This window comes from Crocuta crocuta, unplaced genomic scaffold, assembly GCF_008692635.1.
Source record: "Crocuta crocuta isolate KB4526 unplaced genomic scaffold, BGI_CrCroc_1.0 scaffold619, whole genome shotgun sequence".
In the NCBI taxonomy this organism is placed as follows: domain Eukaryota; kingdom Metazoa; phylum Chordata; class Mammalia; order Carnivora; family Hyaenidae; genus Crocuta; species Crocuta crocuta.
Window position 1 is genome coordinate 3,473,597 of NW_027533395.1, and position 17,429 is coordinate 3,491,025.

General features: G+C 48.7%; 1 protein-coding gene across 1 annotated transcript in view; it reads right to left on the minus strand.

Annotated features, from left to right (window-relative positions):
- ITPRIP (inositol 1,4,5-trisphosphate receptor interacting protein) overlaps window positions 1–9,050 on the minus strand; it is a 23,192-nt gene extending 14,142 nt beyond the window's left edge. The window contains exon 1 of the mRNA XM_077748443.1: window positions 8,871–9,050. The gene's annotated coding sequence lies outside the window, so the exon portion shown is untranslated. The remainder of the gene's footprint in view (window positions 1–8,870) is intronic.
- Between the last annotated feature and the right edge of the window lie 8,379 nt (window positions 9,051–17,429).

Here is a 17,429-nt window from a genome sequence, read left to right on the forward strand (position 1 = left end):
TGGCTTGGGTGGTACCTGACACAATGCCTGGGCCCCAGCTGGGCTGGAGAGAGGGGGAGAGGGGAGGGGAGAAAGGGAAGAGCTCTGGGCCTCGTGTAAGTACGCGTATGTACGTACACACACACACACACACACACATACACACCCTCTCTCTGTGCCTGCAAAGATCTAAAACCCCTTTCATCTTAAATAAAGGGGAACAGCAAGAGACACAAAGGCAAGACGGAGGCCAACCCAGCTGTAAAAAACTTAAGAGCTTGTGGCGGGCCTGTCTGCTGCAGGAACCCGGGCTGAGCACCAGAGCCAGAGTGAGCCTGCCTTCCCCACCAGGGCCACCAGTTCTCCCTGCCCCGGAAAGCAGAGGGCCTAGACCGTAAGGCCAGGAACTGCTGGCAAAATTACCCCCGGAATCGTCTAGGACCACACAGAGTCAGTCACCTTCCCTGTGAATGACATAAAACAACATCCAGACATGGGGATGGAGTGACGCCTGTATTCTGCCCTGGTTTCTGCGCCTGGCACGTAGTAGGTGTACCTGAACAGGTACGGCAGGTACGTGCAGGTCAGGCTGGGGCAGGCAGCAAGCAGACACTGACACTGCCAAGTTCACTGGGACACACTCTACCCCAAGCCCACCCAGAAATAAACAGCCCAAGGCTCTTCAGTTCGGAAGACCTTAACGCTCTGTAGAGGCTTCATGTACAAAGTCTGGACTCAGAGGGCCTGGGCTTGAATCTCCAGTCTCTCACCTGTGGTGACAAAGTACCTCCCTCCTCGCATGGCAGTCACATACATAAGTCACGCTCCATAAGGGACGATGTTATCCATGTTGGTATGGGTAATGAGGCCGGATCTCCCTTTTGATTTGTTAAATCCTGAGTCTTAGGGAGTCCTCTGGGGACAGGGGGCTGACAAACACCCCTGCAAACTCCAGAAGCCTAGGGACTTAGTCTGGTTGTCTCCTAACCTCCCCGTTTCTTTGAAAGACCCCAGAGGCTGCCACAGAGGGAGAGCAGGAAGCTTGGCCCCTGGAGAGCCTGTAGCACCCCCCCGCCCCCAATCTGGCAGCATCCATAGTGACAGCCCCTCCACTCCTTCTGAGCACCTAGAAGGAGAAACCAATGCTGGTCCCCGAAGCTGGGCATTAAAGAGAGGTGCAGGCCATCCACGAATGCCTGCTGAATAAATGAAGTCAGGACCAGGGAAAATCCTCATTGCCATTTACTCCCAGGAAGCAGGAATCTGAAATGGGAGCACCTGATGAAGTAACTTCTAAGTTTCTTTTTTTTGCCTCAGGAGGCACTCTGTAGTCAGAAAGTTAGCAGAGTGCAACAGTTGTAAGCACCTTGGGAAATGTGAGCAAAAACCCTTCCAGATGCAGCCCGGGAGACAGACCTCAGTCATCTCAGGTCTGGATGGCCTTCAGCTGCTAGCTGACTCACCATGATGTTTACCAAGAAGATGACCTGACCCAGTAATGAACCCTGACACAGATTTATCTGACCCTCAGCTGCCGATGCCCTTGACACCCACTTCCTTGCTTCAGAGTCTTAGACAAATGTAAGATAAATGGACGATTATCGGGTTCAAAGCAAATTAAGAGAAGAAGCAGAGAAGCAACCCTTGAAAGAGTGGCAAGTAGTTCTCCCTTTCTGGAAAAAATGACAAGCCTCATGGCCCTGATGCCCCATGGAAAGGTTTAGAAAATAGTGACCAATGTGGGACATTAATTGACATTTAAGCATCATGCAAGATGCTTTACATGAATCATCTTCACAATAAACCTCCGAAAGAGGCACTATCCTCGTTTTACAGATAAGGAAACTGAGGCAGAGTGGTGAGGCCACTCACTCATTATTGGGGCTGGGATTTGAACTCAGGGCTGACTTTTAAGCCTCTGGTCTTCCCATGATGTTGTGCTGCTCAGTGACCTGATGTCTGTGAAATATTACAGTGCACCTATGGGCTTTCCTGTTCTGTTTAGGGAAAGGCAGGTGACAGTTTAGGTGAAATCTGGACACGAAGCAGGGACTCAGACTTAATGAGCTTTCAAGGCTCCTCCCACCCAGAGATTCTGCGAGTGTGATCTGGGATGTCTGAGGCCACTATTTAGCTAAAAGGATGGAGCGCTGAGGAAAGGGAGTGAGGACCCTCTGACACTGGGTAGTGTGTTTTGGTGGGAGGCATCAGGGAGAAAGTGGCATGGGGGGGCAGCACGCAGGGGTAGGGCCGAGGGATCCCTCATTTTCTTCCTCTCTGGTCCAGGCTCTGGCCTGGCTGTGGTCCTGCCCCTCTGGAACAAAGTCTCAGCAAACAAAGGACCTTTTCATGAACTTCAGGCGGGTCCCCTGACTACTACTAAGGAGGTTATTGAAACAGGCTCCCAGGAGAACAGTCTGCTAAGAGCACATGGTTTTGTGCCAACAAGCACGACTCAAATTATGACAACACCCTCCCCGAGGTATGGTGGAGGTTGGAAGGAGACTGTCCTGTTTCCACTTCAGGGGAAAGACCTGGGGGGAGAAAGCAGGAGCAGCCCAGGAGGGCTCCTCCCAGGCAGTGGGTGTCCCACTAGGTCCTTCACCTGGAAGTAAGCCATTTGAAAATTGTGGCCTTTGTATTTTTTCCAGGACTTCCATCTGAGCAACTTAAAGTGCTCTGTGTATTCTCTGGTCCTGGCTGCTATTGTGCCCATTAAACAGGCAGAGAAACTGAGTGAGTCACACAGCAGGAGGAAACCAGGAGTGGGTGGTCAGCCTGGTGTCTTCTAGCCTTTGATACTCAGACTTTGTGGGATTCAGTCCTTTGGCAGGACACAGTTGATCCCCATGCCTGTCCTCTCTAACACCACCCCCCAGATCTTGGGTCTACTTCAACCGTCTGCATGAACTACTGGGGAAGAAGGGACTTTCCATGGCTTTAGTTTAAGCCACCTGAAATTCTCTGCCTTTTTTTTTTTTTAAGTTTATTTATTTTGAGAGAAGGAGAGAAACAGGGAGAGAGGGAGGGGCAGAGAGGGAGAGAGAGAATCCGAAGCAGCCTCTGTACCATCAGCAGGTGCTTGAACTCACAAACTGTGAGATCATGACCTGAGCTGAACTCAAGAGTTGAACGCTTGATCAACTGAGCCACTAGGCACCCTCTAAGTCACCTGAAATTCTATGGAGTGTGCTAGAGCTGGGGAGAGGGGAGCTGGGAGACCTTGCTTCTGTTCCCAGCTGGTACCAATTCCTGGGGCAGTGGATCCCAGACATTCCTCCTCTCTGTTTGCATTTGCTGATAAAGCCCCACGAGGCCAATGAATCCCTAGCACACTGCCTTGCACACTGTAGGTGCACAATAAATTCTCGCTTAAGCAATGAGCGAAGGTTGTCTCTTAAATCAGTCCCTGTAGTGAGGACATGGGCATCCTTGTTTCCTACTTTCCTTCGGGGATGAGGGTGAAGAAGGGAAAGCCACTTTCCTGATCTCCCCCTCACTGCACCACTACCTCTCACTCTCCCTTTCCAGATTGTAGAAGGGAAACCCAGAATCATGGAAGCTGCCAGAAGCCCCTGTAAGGAGTCATGCTCTTTGGCCCAAGTAGCAGCTCAGAGATCTATCCACTCAGGGCAAACCCAGACCCAGACACCTACTACCAACTGGCTCATGGCCCAGACCTCTGAATTGCAGGCCCCCCTCCCACTCTGTCCCCTTGTCCAGCCCCTGAGAAACATACCTGTGGATGTCACACCTTCTGTGCTTCCTCCCTTCAACATGTGTCTTACAGTTAGGATGGTTCTTATTCCTCTCTCTCTACCTTAAGGTGGAGGTGTTGCCATGGGCAACAGTGATGTCACCTACCAGGTACTTCCATTCCACAGATGTCAAGGGGTGGGCCATTGGATGGATGGAGGGGTAATATACTTTCTATGGGGAAATATCACAGGTCCCAAACCGCTGAGGAGGACCCTACAGACCTGCTGGGCACTCCCAAATGACCCTTGTCCTCTCCCAGAAAACCTAACCCTTCTCTCCCCACTGCATGCCTATTCAGGCCAAGCCTCAAACCTGACTCTCCCTTTCCCAGAGTTGGCTAAAATGTCAGGACTAACACCTCTGACCCCAGCTCTGAGCAAACCACAGCAAGGGCACTGATGAGTTCCTTCCTTCTGTGCATCTGGGACAGTCTGAGTCCCTACAGCCTTGTCCTTCGGCCGGACATCAATGGCACTAATGGGGAAGTAGAGGGCCCAATTCGGCAGAAAATGTGGATCCTCCAATGACCTCTAGTGTTTTAAGAGCTAACAGTAGCCAAATCAGAAGTCTGTGCCAGGCACAGTGCTGAGCGTTTTCTATGCTTATCCTATGAGTGGTTATCCCCATCTTACCAATGATGAAACTGAGGCTTGAAATAGTCAAAGCACTTGCCCAAATACAGAAGAAGAAATACTGCTCCGTACATGGAGCAGTGGAGCCAGGACTCGACCCTAGTCCACCCTCCTAAGCCTCAGGAGGGTCACGCCTCCTTTCAGGGCACGGAGCCCTGGAGACTGTGGCTTACTAAAGATGAGCCATGAGGGGACCCGGACAGAGATTACAGAGAGCCCTTTAAATCCAAAGAGGCCCTCTAAGCAGGCCAAGCTGACCCAAGGCAGCCACGGCAAGCAGTGCCTTAGTACTGCCTCACGCCCATGCTCACACAGGGGCTGCTCTAAGTGGCCAGTCTGGGGTCTTCCTCTTCCCCAAGCATCTGCGCTGATTAGGACCATGTTTCTTTGCTCTGTGCTTGGCTTCCTGTTAACCCACCCAGGCCACCGGACCAAATCCTCTTAACTTGCATATAGCATTCACATCCATGGCCTGGCCTTCCAACCCTGAAATGTATAGTGGTTAGCTTATGCAAATGAAACTATGTAGCTGGGAGCTGATGCTTATAAAGCACTAAACAAGCAAGTAAAATAAAAGTAGCTAAATTATGCAAGAGGACATGGAGAAATGCTATCAGGTAAACACTGTCCCTGAGGCCAAGGAGACCTACACAGCCAGGCTGACTGGAGTACTGGTCTACCTGGCAGGTGTCTCTCCACTGATGAGGGCCCCAGAAGTGAAGAGGGGCCCATGCTATTGGACACTCTCCTCCCTGCCCTGCTTTGCCAAGCACCAGCTGCCTGTATCTGTGGTTTCCCACGTGGCTTGCCCAGGATGCAGGGACCAGAGATCATCTAGTCTGCATGATGGTCACACGTCTTCCAAATTAATAAACTAGCATTCTAATTTGTACCCCCACTTCTAGCAGCTTCTCCAAGTGACACAGTAGTCCAGGTCCAAACCACCGTGAAAACTGTGAGATGGGGTTTCCGCGTAGGCATGGCTACGAGCTAGACCTTCGGACCGGTGATATGATCCAGGTAAACACCACACTTTACACGGGTCCCTCCCAACAGACTTCAAGGCATCTTCATGCACCGAGAAGCTAGTTTGTTTAAAATACTGCCTCGAGGGGCGCCTGGGTGGCTTAGTCGGTTAAGCGTCCGACTTTCGCTTAGGTCATGATCTCGCGGTTTGTGGGTTCGAGCCCCACGTCGGGCTCTGTGCTGACTGCCAGCTCAGAGCCTGGAGCCTGTTTCAGTCTGTGACTCCCTCTCTCTCTGACCCTCCCCTGTTCACGCTGTCTCTTTCTCTCCTAGAAATAAATAAAACATTAAAAATATAAAATACTACCTCGAGACAGCATGTAGTAAAATGCTCCATTCCAGCTAATTAAGTGCTACCAGGTATCATGTTGAAAATAAGTGATGATATATGAAGCTGTGAAATGGGATTTTGGGAAAGATTTCCTAATCAAGTTTGGGAAAGGCATTTGCAGGTGAATAGGACCTAGACAAGGAAGGGAAGAGGGAGGAGATGGGGGGTGGGGGTGGGGTGGGGAGTGCTGGACCAGCATGTTCTTCGGACACTCACCACCTTGGTCTGCTCCTGGGGGCATTCTCTGCCTAGGTCAGGGGCCTGTGTAGCTGTGGGCTTTCCCCTCTGCGCCACACCCAGGTGGCACTTACTCATCACCCCCCCCCCCATCAGGTCCCAAACTGGATTTGCCACCTCACGCTGCCCAGTGATTAAGAAGGAAAGTCATTCGATGCTTGGCCCAGGCCTCCCATTAGCCATCAAGGCTGAGCTTGCTTTTTCCTCACCTTTCTGCTGCCAGATGAGTTTTCCATCTTTCCTTCATCTGAGCTGAGTGGGTATTTCTTCCTTTGACCAAAGGAAAAAACCAACTGCTCTTTCCTCCTTCCCACGATGGTCCCAAACCAAACCTACTTTTTAAGCTTAACCTGCTTCTTGCTTTGTGAACGTTCAATGACTGGGACTTGGCTTCCAGGTTCCTGAACTCTTTACTTCTCTGTGCCTTAGTTTCCTCATCTATATAAGGATAACAATACCTCCTTCATAGGACTACTATGAAGATTAAATGAATTAATGAAAAGAAAACGGTTTTGGGGGAAAAAAAGCTTGGCAAATAAATGGTAAGCCCTTAATAACTGTTGGTTATCAGGGCTGCTGTGTATGGTTGCACAGGTGGTGTACTGCTCAAGAACACGTGACCAGGGTGCAGTGAGGATGAATACACTCACACGCCAATTGCCCAGCTATGCACCTTGGTCATGTCCATCAAGATGAGGCCCCCAGGTGGCATCTTAAATGTCACCAAGGAGCCACCCCTTTGCTGAGAGGTGCATCTTTATTCTTATTCACACAAGAGATAGGACAGGGTAGCAACAGCGCTGGCAGTTATTATTATCAACCGCTGGCATTCCCAAATAGGTCTCCCTCCTCAGCAAGCCTGGATTAGAGGGGGGTCTGGGATAGACTGGTCTCAGCCATAAATAAGGTCCCACTCCTCAGCTGCCCAGCACTCTTGGAGCACCCGCTCCTCACTGAGGACACTTCTCTGTTGAAGTCCCACAGCTTGCACTACTGCTTCACCCTTGCTGATCCTACCACAGTTTTGGATTCTGAAGCAACTCTCCTTCCTCACTGCTGATGGCTACCTGTCTCTACCGACAAGGATGGGCAGCGCACTACCGACTGATGGAGTTCCAATTGTTGGCAAGTTACCCCTTACTTCTTAGAAGATCCGTCTCCCTGCTTCTCCTGGTCAGTGAGTCACTGAGGCCAGCTGGGCAAGTCTTCGCAAGTGACAGTGCTAGAGTCCCGAAGGCCACCGCCTTGCCCCCTCGGCTTCTCCTCTTGAAGGTAGAATCTCCTGTTCTCTCCCTTCTCCCTCATAAGATGAACTCTGCCAACCCCCTTCACCATGCCATCTCCTCTCCTCTGGGCCAGTTCCCTTTGGCAGTGCGGAACCGGCCACGGAGAACTTGAGCTCAGGGGCTCCAGCGGCCCAACCCCACCCTTCCATGGGCTCCACTCAAGATATGTACCCCCTTCCTCCCATGGAATTTCCCACCTTCTTTCTCTTCTTCCATCCCAGGGGGTCCAAAAAGGGAAAAATACAAAACCAGCTTTCTCCCAGGCAGTACTTTCTTGGGTGGGCCATTTTGCCAGAAGCCTCTACTGGGAATTCCCAGGTCTTGCTCTCAGGTAAAAGGTTCACCCCCATACCCTTTTCTTTGTTTCCCTTTGAGCACTGCAGGAGCTGGGTGCCATTCCTGGTAAGGTGACAACTTTGGGGATGATGGCATCAGGTTAAGAGTTCAGATCTTCGCCCCCTGAAAGCCAGAGCCCGAAATGGCTGCATCTTTGAAAATTACGGAGGAAGAGGATGGCATTTGAACAAAAGCTTCTCCATCCACCCGGAGAGAGCAGAGACTCCGAGTAACCAACCACTTTATGGTTACCCACAAGTGGAAAATATGAGGGCAGAATGGCCTGCAGCAGCAGCAGGCCCAGGGAATTAGCAAACAATGAAAGCCACTTAGGCACGTAGGCTGCAAGGAGGACTCAAAAGCACAGCCTATTATGCTATTAATAAAGAGATGAATGGCAAGTCTATCTGTGGCTGCAGAGCCAACCTGGATGTGTAACTACACCAGGCTCGGACCAGCTTCCCCTGGCAGCCTCTCCCAGGTAGAACTGGTTTGTAAAAGGGAAGGGCCTTGGGTCAAATCCAAAAGAGTAACAGGAAAATGGGATTCCCAAACTGATTTAGATCCCAAAGACCAGGGTCCAGGATCTGCCAGTATCTGGGGCTCTTCTATTTTGGAAGAGGGGTTGGGGTGGGGGTTCCCACACCAGGCCGAGGATGCAAAAGGCAGCGTGCCGTCCCTCAGTAGTTCAGTGAAATATTTTCCCTTCTTGGCTGGCAGCATTTTGGTTTTTAAAGAGGAGCATTTTGGAAGGGATGCCTGGCTCTGGGCCTTCGGAGTCCCTTCACCTGGCAGCCAGAAAGGTGCAGACGCTGGGAAGGGGGTGGGGATGTGGTTAAGGGTCAGGCAGCAGAAAACTGCAGCCACAAGAGAAAGTACGGTCCCTTCCACTAATAGTCCCGAAAGAGGAAGCCGGCAGAGGCTTCACCCGACCCCAGCAACCTCACAGCGACACTATCTTAAACAGAGAAAAAAACCAAGCTGCACCCCTACTGCCCCCTTCTCGGAGGGGAAGGAGGCTGGCTGAAGAGCTGGGTGGCCGGGCCTGCCTCTCTGCCCTAGCACTCTGCTCAGACGGTCAGAAGTGACAGATCGCCGGGACAGTAGGGACGACACCGCAGGGCCGCTTCGGGCGCCGGGAGGAGCTGCCCGCCGCGCTGGGCTGCAGCCTGGCGCCCACGGGGTCCGCGGCCGGGAGGGGTGGGGGCGCCGCAGGCCACGNCCCCTCCCCCTCACCACGAGCCGCTGTTCTCCCCCCACGCGAGGTGGACACGCGGGACTTACTAAGCTGCTCAGTCCCACTCCCCGTCGCGGCAGGGACGGCGCCAGCCCCGCTGCGCGCGCGGGTCCAGGGCCGGAAGGCCGCGGTTCTCCGGCGGCTCTCCCCGAGCGTCCCGCCCGGCACTTAAAGGGACGGGGGACGCAACACCCCGGCCGGCTCCCGCCTCCTGGCCTCCATCAGCGCGGCCCTAACGGCGGCGAAGTTACTCATTTCCTGGACGTCCCACAAACTTTTTCCTCCTTATAAGAACAAAACACCCGCCTCTACTCTCGGCGGCGGAGGCTTCTTAAGGAGGACCGCGAGGGTTGCGGGGGCCGGCCCCGGGCCCGCCGCAGAGGTTGGCCCGTTGACCCCCAGAAACTCCAGAGAGGTCAATCGGAGTGGAGGGTGACCGGCCGAGCCGGGATCTGGCCACCCGAGTAAACTGGGGTGGGCGGACAGGGAGTCGGGCAGGACGCCCTTAAAAGTCGGTCTAGGCCGGCGGAGTGGAAGGGGTTAAATCACTGGGAGTGGGCTGAGCGTTTTCCCGCGGCGCGTTTCTCGGGCGGCGGAACTCCGGGGGCCACCTCTTTTGTCCTCGGGAGGGAAATCTAAACCGAGCGGCGACGCCAGCCCTCTTCTTTTTTGCGGCTTGAACGTTGTAAGAGAACTCGCCAAACTGACGATAAGCGAATGCATCGTAGCCTTTCCCCCCCTGAGTAACTCTGCACAAAGGAGAACGGTGGCCACACGGGTCTATCCGTAGGGGGCGCTTTAGTGTCCAGAGCCTGTTTACGCTTGTGGAGTCGATCCTGAAGGAACTGAGGCTGGGAGGGACCCCAAGCAACAGCACGCTCGTGGCGCTTAGTGGATTATTGTCCCTTTGTGACCTGCTCCAGTGTCACAGCCAGTAGAAGTGGCCCGCAACGGCTTGAAGACATCCTGCATTAAGTGGCCTTGGGGGAGTCAAACGCCATGGAGGGCACCTTGGGGGGAAATTATGAGATCACACTGCCCAAATGATTATCACTACTGCTACTGCTGTTGAGTCTTAGATCACCTACTTATTTCCTTTCCTCTTCGAGCCAGCCACATAACTTTAACACTCGCCTGGAAGACATTAGGGGGAGTCTGAAAGAGAAACAGGCAGTGAGACAAAGTTCTAAAAATAGACCCCCTGGCCCTTGGCCCAGGTTACTCTTGTTTTCAAGCTTCTGCTGTCGCTCATAGCTCTTTCCTTACGTCAGGAACAATTGTGGCAGAGTTTTGGGGGCTGTTGGGGAGGAATGGGGAATGGGCTCGTAGAGGCCAAGGGCAGGCTGCACCAAGAAGGGCCATTGAGTTAAAAGTAATGAAACCCCAGCAGATTGGGGAGGGGGAGCTCTTTACCTCCCTCTCAATTGCCTGCCACACCAGGAAGAGAGCTGTTACCAGAGATTCCTCTTTACCTAAGAAGCTTCTCTACATAATAAGGCAAGCTCTATTTTTCAAACTTCTCTTTCTCACCTCCCTGGGTCTTTCTCCCTTTGTATCCTCAGGCCCATACCCCTCTCCTCTGCTCCCAGAAGCTCCTGTTGCCTCACTGCCTTTGGAATTTCTGTGTCTGCGTGGATTCCCCTTACATAGGAACCTAAATCTGATTTTCTCCTGTTTAAAAAAAAATCTGTCACCTAATAGAAGGACCTTAAAAGGCAGAGGAAATTCTTCCTCTTTGACGGAGTTATTTGGGGAAACTTTTGTGCAAGAGTTGTGTATTCCAAAATGTTTGCGAGTCGGATGGATGGGGTACTCATTCTCTCCAAAGCAGGCAGAAGAAATTCTTGGGGGTGGGGGTAGGAACACTGGCCTGAGCACTCCTACACTGCCTTATAATCCTTGGGGTAAGAGTTCAGGGTTATGTATGCTGGAATGTGAAGGTTGGTACTGAAACGCGCTCTGGGATTGCCATCCAGTCTGCAAAGTTTCCTGTGTATATTTCTTTATAGAAGGAACATTTATTAAATTTGTCTTTGTTTTAAACCTGCCGATTTCACACTCTGAGACCTACTGGTCACCTGGTTCCCCTCTGCTCTCAGCACAGACTCCACTGTTCTAAGGTGGCACACAGGCGGTTCATGAATTGGCCTCGGCTTATCTCACCAGCCTCACCTCTCACTCCATGTGCCACCCCAAACTCTCTGCACTTCTTGGAATTTGTGCTTCTCAGAATGTGATACAGGGTTTATCCCCGCCCTCACACTTAGATAGTCACATGGACTCTGTCTTCTCCACGCACCCTTCCCCCACCTTGTTCTCAAACATGTCACCCCCAATGCACACACATTCTTTTGGGGGAGGTGGGGGGCCTGGCTAAGGTGTGCTCTGTCTTCAGAATAAGCAATTTCTCTTCCAGGAAGTCTTCCTTGAACCACCATGCCTCTGTTAGATCCGCCATCCATGCCAGGGAGTGTCCATAGCACCTTGTGCTTACTCTACAAAGTCTTTAAAAGACAGGAAAGTACAAAATTCAACTTCTGGAACAGGAGGGACTAAAAAGTCTGGGACTGTCTGCTTCAAACAGAATTGCTGAAAAATAAGATAGCGATGCTTGACAGGAAGAATGGGGGAGCTCTGGGCGTGAGGAGGAGAGAGAACTCAGAAGCACCCATCTATGATGTGAAGATAAACCCAAACAGCTAACTAGAGGTGAGTACTCACTCAGGCCTTGGGTTCTAGAAAGGCAGAGATCTGGACTAGAGACCCCTGCCCAAAGCTGGGACTGTGCAGATCTTAGGGACTAGAGAATGGAGAAAAAAAGTTCCCACTTGTTCAGGGTCACAGCAAGGAAGTTTATGGTTTGTCTGGGGCTCTGGAAGAGCTAATGTTGTCTGCTATAGAAATGGAAACCACTGGCCCAGCTATGGCATGAATAGGTGTGAGGCCCCAGTTTACACAATCCATGTGGTGAGGGAATCTTGAAGTCAATACAGAACATAAAAGTTGATTCCAAAGTGATGAATCTCCTTGGCCCCTGTCAGAAGTGAATGCAAAACCCTGATCTCTGAGGGAATGAACAATCCCTATGGAAAATGAGCTTATAAGAAATTACAAACTAACCACACGAGGGATGAGATTGATAGGTATAATAAAGAGAATTAGCCCCTTAAGGACTTGAGACGGGGTACCTGGGTGAATCAGTCAGTTGAGCGTCTGACTCTTGGTTTCAGCTCAGGTCATGATCTCATGGTTTGTGGGATTGAAACTCACATGGGGATCTGCACTGCCAGCACAGCAAGGAGCCTGCTTGGTATTCGCTTTCTCTCTCCCTCTCTCTCTGTCCCTCTCCCAATTGCACTGTGTCTATCTCTCTCAAAAATAAATAAACTTGGGGCACCTGGGTGGCTCAGTCGGTTAAGCATCCAACTTCAGCTCAGGTCATGATCTCATGGTTTGTGGGATTGAAACTCACATGGGGATCTGCACTGCCAGCACAGCAAGGAGCCTGCTTGGTATTCGCTTTCTCTCTCCCTCTCTCTCTGACCCTCCCCTGCACATGCTGTCTCTCTCTCTCTCAGAAATAAATTTAAAACGTTTAAAAAATTGAAAAAATAAACTTTAAAAAGTACAAATACAATATATAGAAATAAAAGCTTAATCATTTACATTAAAAAAATTTCATAACTGACATTCTTTTCTTATTAGACAGTAATCATATATCAGTGAAAAATCCAATAACAATACCTCATTAAAAAGGGGAAAATAAAGAAAAGGATCATAATAATTGACATGGAAATGTTGGGGTTCAGAGCAAATAGTCAAGAAAGAATTCTTGAGGGGTGCCTGCGTGGCTCAGTCAGTTGAGTGTCTGATTCTTGATTTTGGCTCAGATAGTGATCCCAGGGTTGTGGGATAGAGCCCTGAGTTGGACTCCACTCTGAGCCTAGAGTCTGCTTGGAATTCTCTCTCTCTCTCTCTCTCTCTCTCTCTCTCTCTCTCCCTCTCTGGCCCTCTTCCCTNAGAGTCTGCTTGGAATTCTCTCTCTCTCTCTCTCTCTCTCTCTCTCTCTCTCTCCCTCTGGCCCTCTTCCCTGCTTGTGCTCTCACTCTCTCTAAAATAAAATTTAAAAAAAAACAAACAAAAAAAAGAATTCTTGAGATATTTTCAGTGCAAATAGGTGGTTTTGTTTTAATTGTGTTTTAAAGGTTTTTTGTTTTGTTTTGTTTTGAGAGGGAGAGTGCATGAGCAGGGGAGAGGCAGAGTGAGAGGGGGAGAGAGAGAATCCTAAGCACTTGGTTCTGCACTGTCAGCACAGAGTCCAATGTGTGGCTCGAACTCACAAACCCGAGAGATCACGGCCTGAGCCAAAATTGAGTGGACGCTTAACTGACTGATCCACCCAGGCATCCTGCAAATTGGTGGTTTTATTAAAGCATGAGGACAGGACAAGTGGACAGAAAAGGCTATACTGGGATTAGGAAGAGAAATTGATTATATACCTTCAGGTTGGGAGGGTGGGTAGGGATAGCATAAGTCCCTAAGGAATTTGGGAAGTAGGTTTCCAGAACCTGGAGGGGGCTAGCTGTTGTTAGGAAAAGGTCATTTATTATTGTCTAATAAACCCTTAGTCATGAGACGCTTCAGATGTAGATCAGTGGGCCCTATGCTTGGAGGATAATTGCTAACATATATTTGGGGGGTAGAGATTAAGGAAGTTTCCAAAGGAATATTTATATGTTAAAGGAGACTTATAGGATCCTGGAGGTCCGGTTATTGTTAAGCTAAGATTGCCTCATGCCCTTACCAAAGTATCAACATTGGGGCAGTTGAGATCTTAGGGCAAAGTTACTCCACTTATCTCAAGGATTTGTCAATGGGCTGGAAGTAGTAAGGGAATTCAATTTAACTTTTTTTCTGTTGACCTTGTTCCCCACATCATTAATCTCATTTATGAATGCTGTTTCAGAAATCTAAATTAAAAGATTAATACAGAATTCCAGCAGTACACCAGAATACAGTTAAACACTTCTGTGGCATGATAAAAATACAGGGTGAAGTTTGGCCCCCAAACCAATATCATGCTTCATGGGGAAATACTAGAAACCTTCATGTTTAAGTTAGTGCAAGATAAGGATGTCTTCTTTCATCTCTCTCTCTCTCTCTTTTTTTTAAGTTGTCAATTTGGAGTGTGGTTCATTGCAAGTATTAGAATCCTGACTATAATTTTATATGTGTTTGAGACTACTAGAGGTTTAAACAAATAGGGGGCTTATTTTTTTTCAAACAAGAAGTCTGTTATGTAGGTGGCTGCTTTGGTTGAATGCTTTGATGGTTTAGGGTCTGGTCAAAAGTAAGGTATATATTGCAAAACCATCCTTCAAAACCACTTTCTCCAATCTAGACTCTCAGTGATAAAGTAGGAAAATGATGTTTTCCCCACATCCTTTCTAGCACTGGCGCTTTCCTAACTTCCATTAGTGTGCTGCTTTTATGGGTGAAAAAGATATCTCAATGTGCTGATGTGCATTTCTGTAATTATGAGTGAGGCTGAACAGGATTATTAGCCGTTTTTATTTCTTCATTTGTAAATGGTTATAACTTTACCCATTTTTATGCTGGCTTGTTTTTCTTTTCCTTTTTTTAATGTTTTTATTTATTTCTGAGAGAGTGAGAGAGACAGCGTGAGCAGGGGAGGGTCAGAGAGAGAGGGAGACACAGAATCCGAAACAGGCTCCAGGCTCTGAGCTAGCTGTCAGCATAGAGCCCGACGTGGGGCTCATGAACCATGAGATCATGAGCTGAGCTGAAGTCAGATACTTAACCGACTGAGCCACCCAGGTGCCCCATATGCTGGCTTGTTTTTCGTGTGTGCGTGCATGCGTGTGTGTGTGTGTGTGTGTGTGTGTGTGTATGTGTAAAGGTAAATGGAATTGTTTTCATAATCTCAAGTGTTACCTGTGGTTTCAAGTTCTGCAGAGAAAGGTGACTTGTGACCAACACCAGACTAACTGCCGGGCAGACTCATACTGTACTTCACAGTCAAGAACATTGAAAAAAAAAAAACAACCCAGACAAATAGGGGGACAGATTTCCTGTTCACCCCCAGCTGTGATGATCAGTCTGTGGGATAAAATACATGACAATGGGAGAGACAGGAAGGGAATGCTAGTCACAAATGGAGGGATGATGGAAAAAAAAAAGTCTTCCTTTAGTAGGTCGATCTCTTGCCATCACGAATTCGCCTTTGCATGCAGTTTCAAGAGATAATAACAAGTTGGTTTACAGAGCCTTTCACTGGAATAGGCTGCTTTGCTGGGATGAGACCTCAGGTGTGTCCGTTGAACAGGGTGGATGATTTACATCTGGCTCTTTCTTTCCCTGAGAAAAGAGTAAATTTCCTTGTGCTGGGAATTTTCCCCCTCTCTCCTAGCAGTGTTGGAATCAGCAGGTTAGAGATTATCTACCACCAAAAGTGAAGCCCAGAGAAACCGAGTCATATACTCAAGGTCACACTGTTGTTTAGTGACAGTATCATAATAGGTAAAACTTATACTATGTGGTTATACTATTGCTTTAAGCACTTTACTTATGACAACTCATTTAATTCTCATAATAACCACACACAGAAGGTATCATTAGCATTCGCATTTAACAGATGAAGAAGTTGAAGCCCAGAGAGGCGAAGCAACTTGCCTGAGGTGACACAGGTAAGTAGCAGAGGCAGGATTTGAAACAGGCAGTTTGGCTCAGAATCTCGACCTTCACCCTGCCGTCTATCTTTCTCTCCAGAGTAAATCCCCTTCAAATGAACAACTGATGGGGATTTGGGGTGATGGTGGAGGTTGGAACTGACAGCCAAGAAAGAATTCTTGGAGACATCTTTGGTGCAAAAACGTTGATTTTATTAACACGCGGGGACAGGACCCATGGGCAGAAAGCTGCACTGAGGTTGTGAAGTGATGAGTGATTATATACCTTCAGGTTCGGAGGGGATTAGGGACAGCCTAAGTCTCTAAGGAATTTTGGAAGCAAGGTTTCCAGGACCTTGAGGGACTAGCTGTTGTTAGGAAAATGTCATTTAAAATCTCAGCCATGAGACCCTTCAGATGTTCATCAGGGGGCCATAAGCTTGAAGTATGATTGCTAGCATATATCTTGGGAAAGTTGAGATAAAGGAAGTTTCCAAAGGAATTTTTATATGTTAAAGTAGATTTACAGGATCNCCATTTGCCTCAGTTTCCCATGTCACCATGGCCAGCACTTAACCCCCTTTACATCTTGATGAGGGTGATATTAGGGTTCCAGGAAACGAGTCTGTATGTTTCTGGAGATTAGGCTATGGATAGGATAGCCTTTTTCTTTCAGTTTACTAAGTTATCTTACAGTTTTCTAACTAAACTAAAGGAGACTCCTGTCCTGTATGACTATGATCTCTGTCAGTCAACCATCTGCTTTCTTTCCTTTTCCTTGTTCTCAGGCAGCCAGGAGAATGGGAGGAATATCACACATGTCCCACCTGCGGGGGTGGGGGTGGGGAGGTGCTGTTAGCCTGTACTTTGCCCTCAGCTTGCCTTATGCTCCCTCATCACAACCGTACTGAATTTCCCCACGAATGAGATTACAATGCTATTTAAAATGTATTTTCAAACTTTTTTGAAAATACATTTTACCTCAGAACCCAACATATTCACCAGATTGAATTGTTATAATTGAAAGGCAAATTCCTTAAAAACAATATGCTTATGACATGTGACAAACTCTGGTATATTCCCTCTTCTTTCTCTACCCATCTCTTACCCTTTTTTGAAGATGAAAATGCAGGCCACAAACTACTAATGAGTCATGATCCACAGTAAGGAAAGAAATGCTTCTTTCTTTCTTTTTTAAAAAAGATTTTTATTCTTAAGTAATCTCTGCACCCAATGTGGGGCTTGAACTCACAACCCTGAGACCAAGAGTTGCATGCTCCACCGACTGAGCCAGCCAGGGGCCCCACGTCATGAAAGCTGATGGTGGTTTATACATGTTAAATTTCCAACCACATGCAGCACTTGGCGTGGGGAAAACTGTCAGATAATTTCTATCAGACTTATTTCTGGTCAGTAGGTATTCATTAAGCTCCCTGTAGTTAATGTCTAAAGATGGTGCACTGGGGCTTTAAAACAAATCACCAGGCTGTATAACCTTAGGAAAACCTGCCTTCTTTCATTCATTTATCCATCCATTCATTCAATAAATATTTGAGCACGTACTATATGCCAGGCATTGTGCTAAATCAGGCCTTGGCAATAATGGCTGGCAAGCCAACTCCAGAGTGCCACCTGTTTCTGTAAATAAAGTCTTAATGGATCAAAACCATGCCCATTCAGTTCTGTATTGTCTGTGGCTGCTTCTGCACTATAAAAGTGCAGTTGAATACAGAGACCATGTGGACTATGAAGCCCAAAATATTTCTTAATCTGGTCCTTTACAGAGAATGTGCACAGACTCTGGTGCTAGATTCTAAAACACAATGTCATTTTCGACTGGTCTCCGCAGTCCTGGAGGTTTGAATTGTCCTGCTTGACTTCAGCTGGGTTTCAATCGCCTTGGGGGGCAGGGGGAGG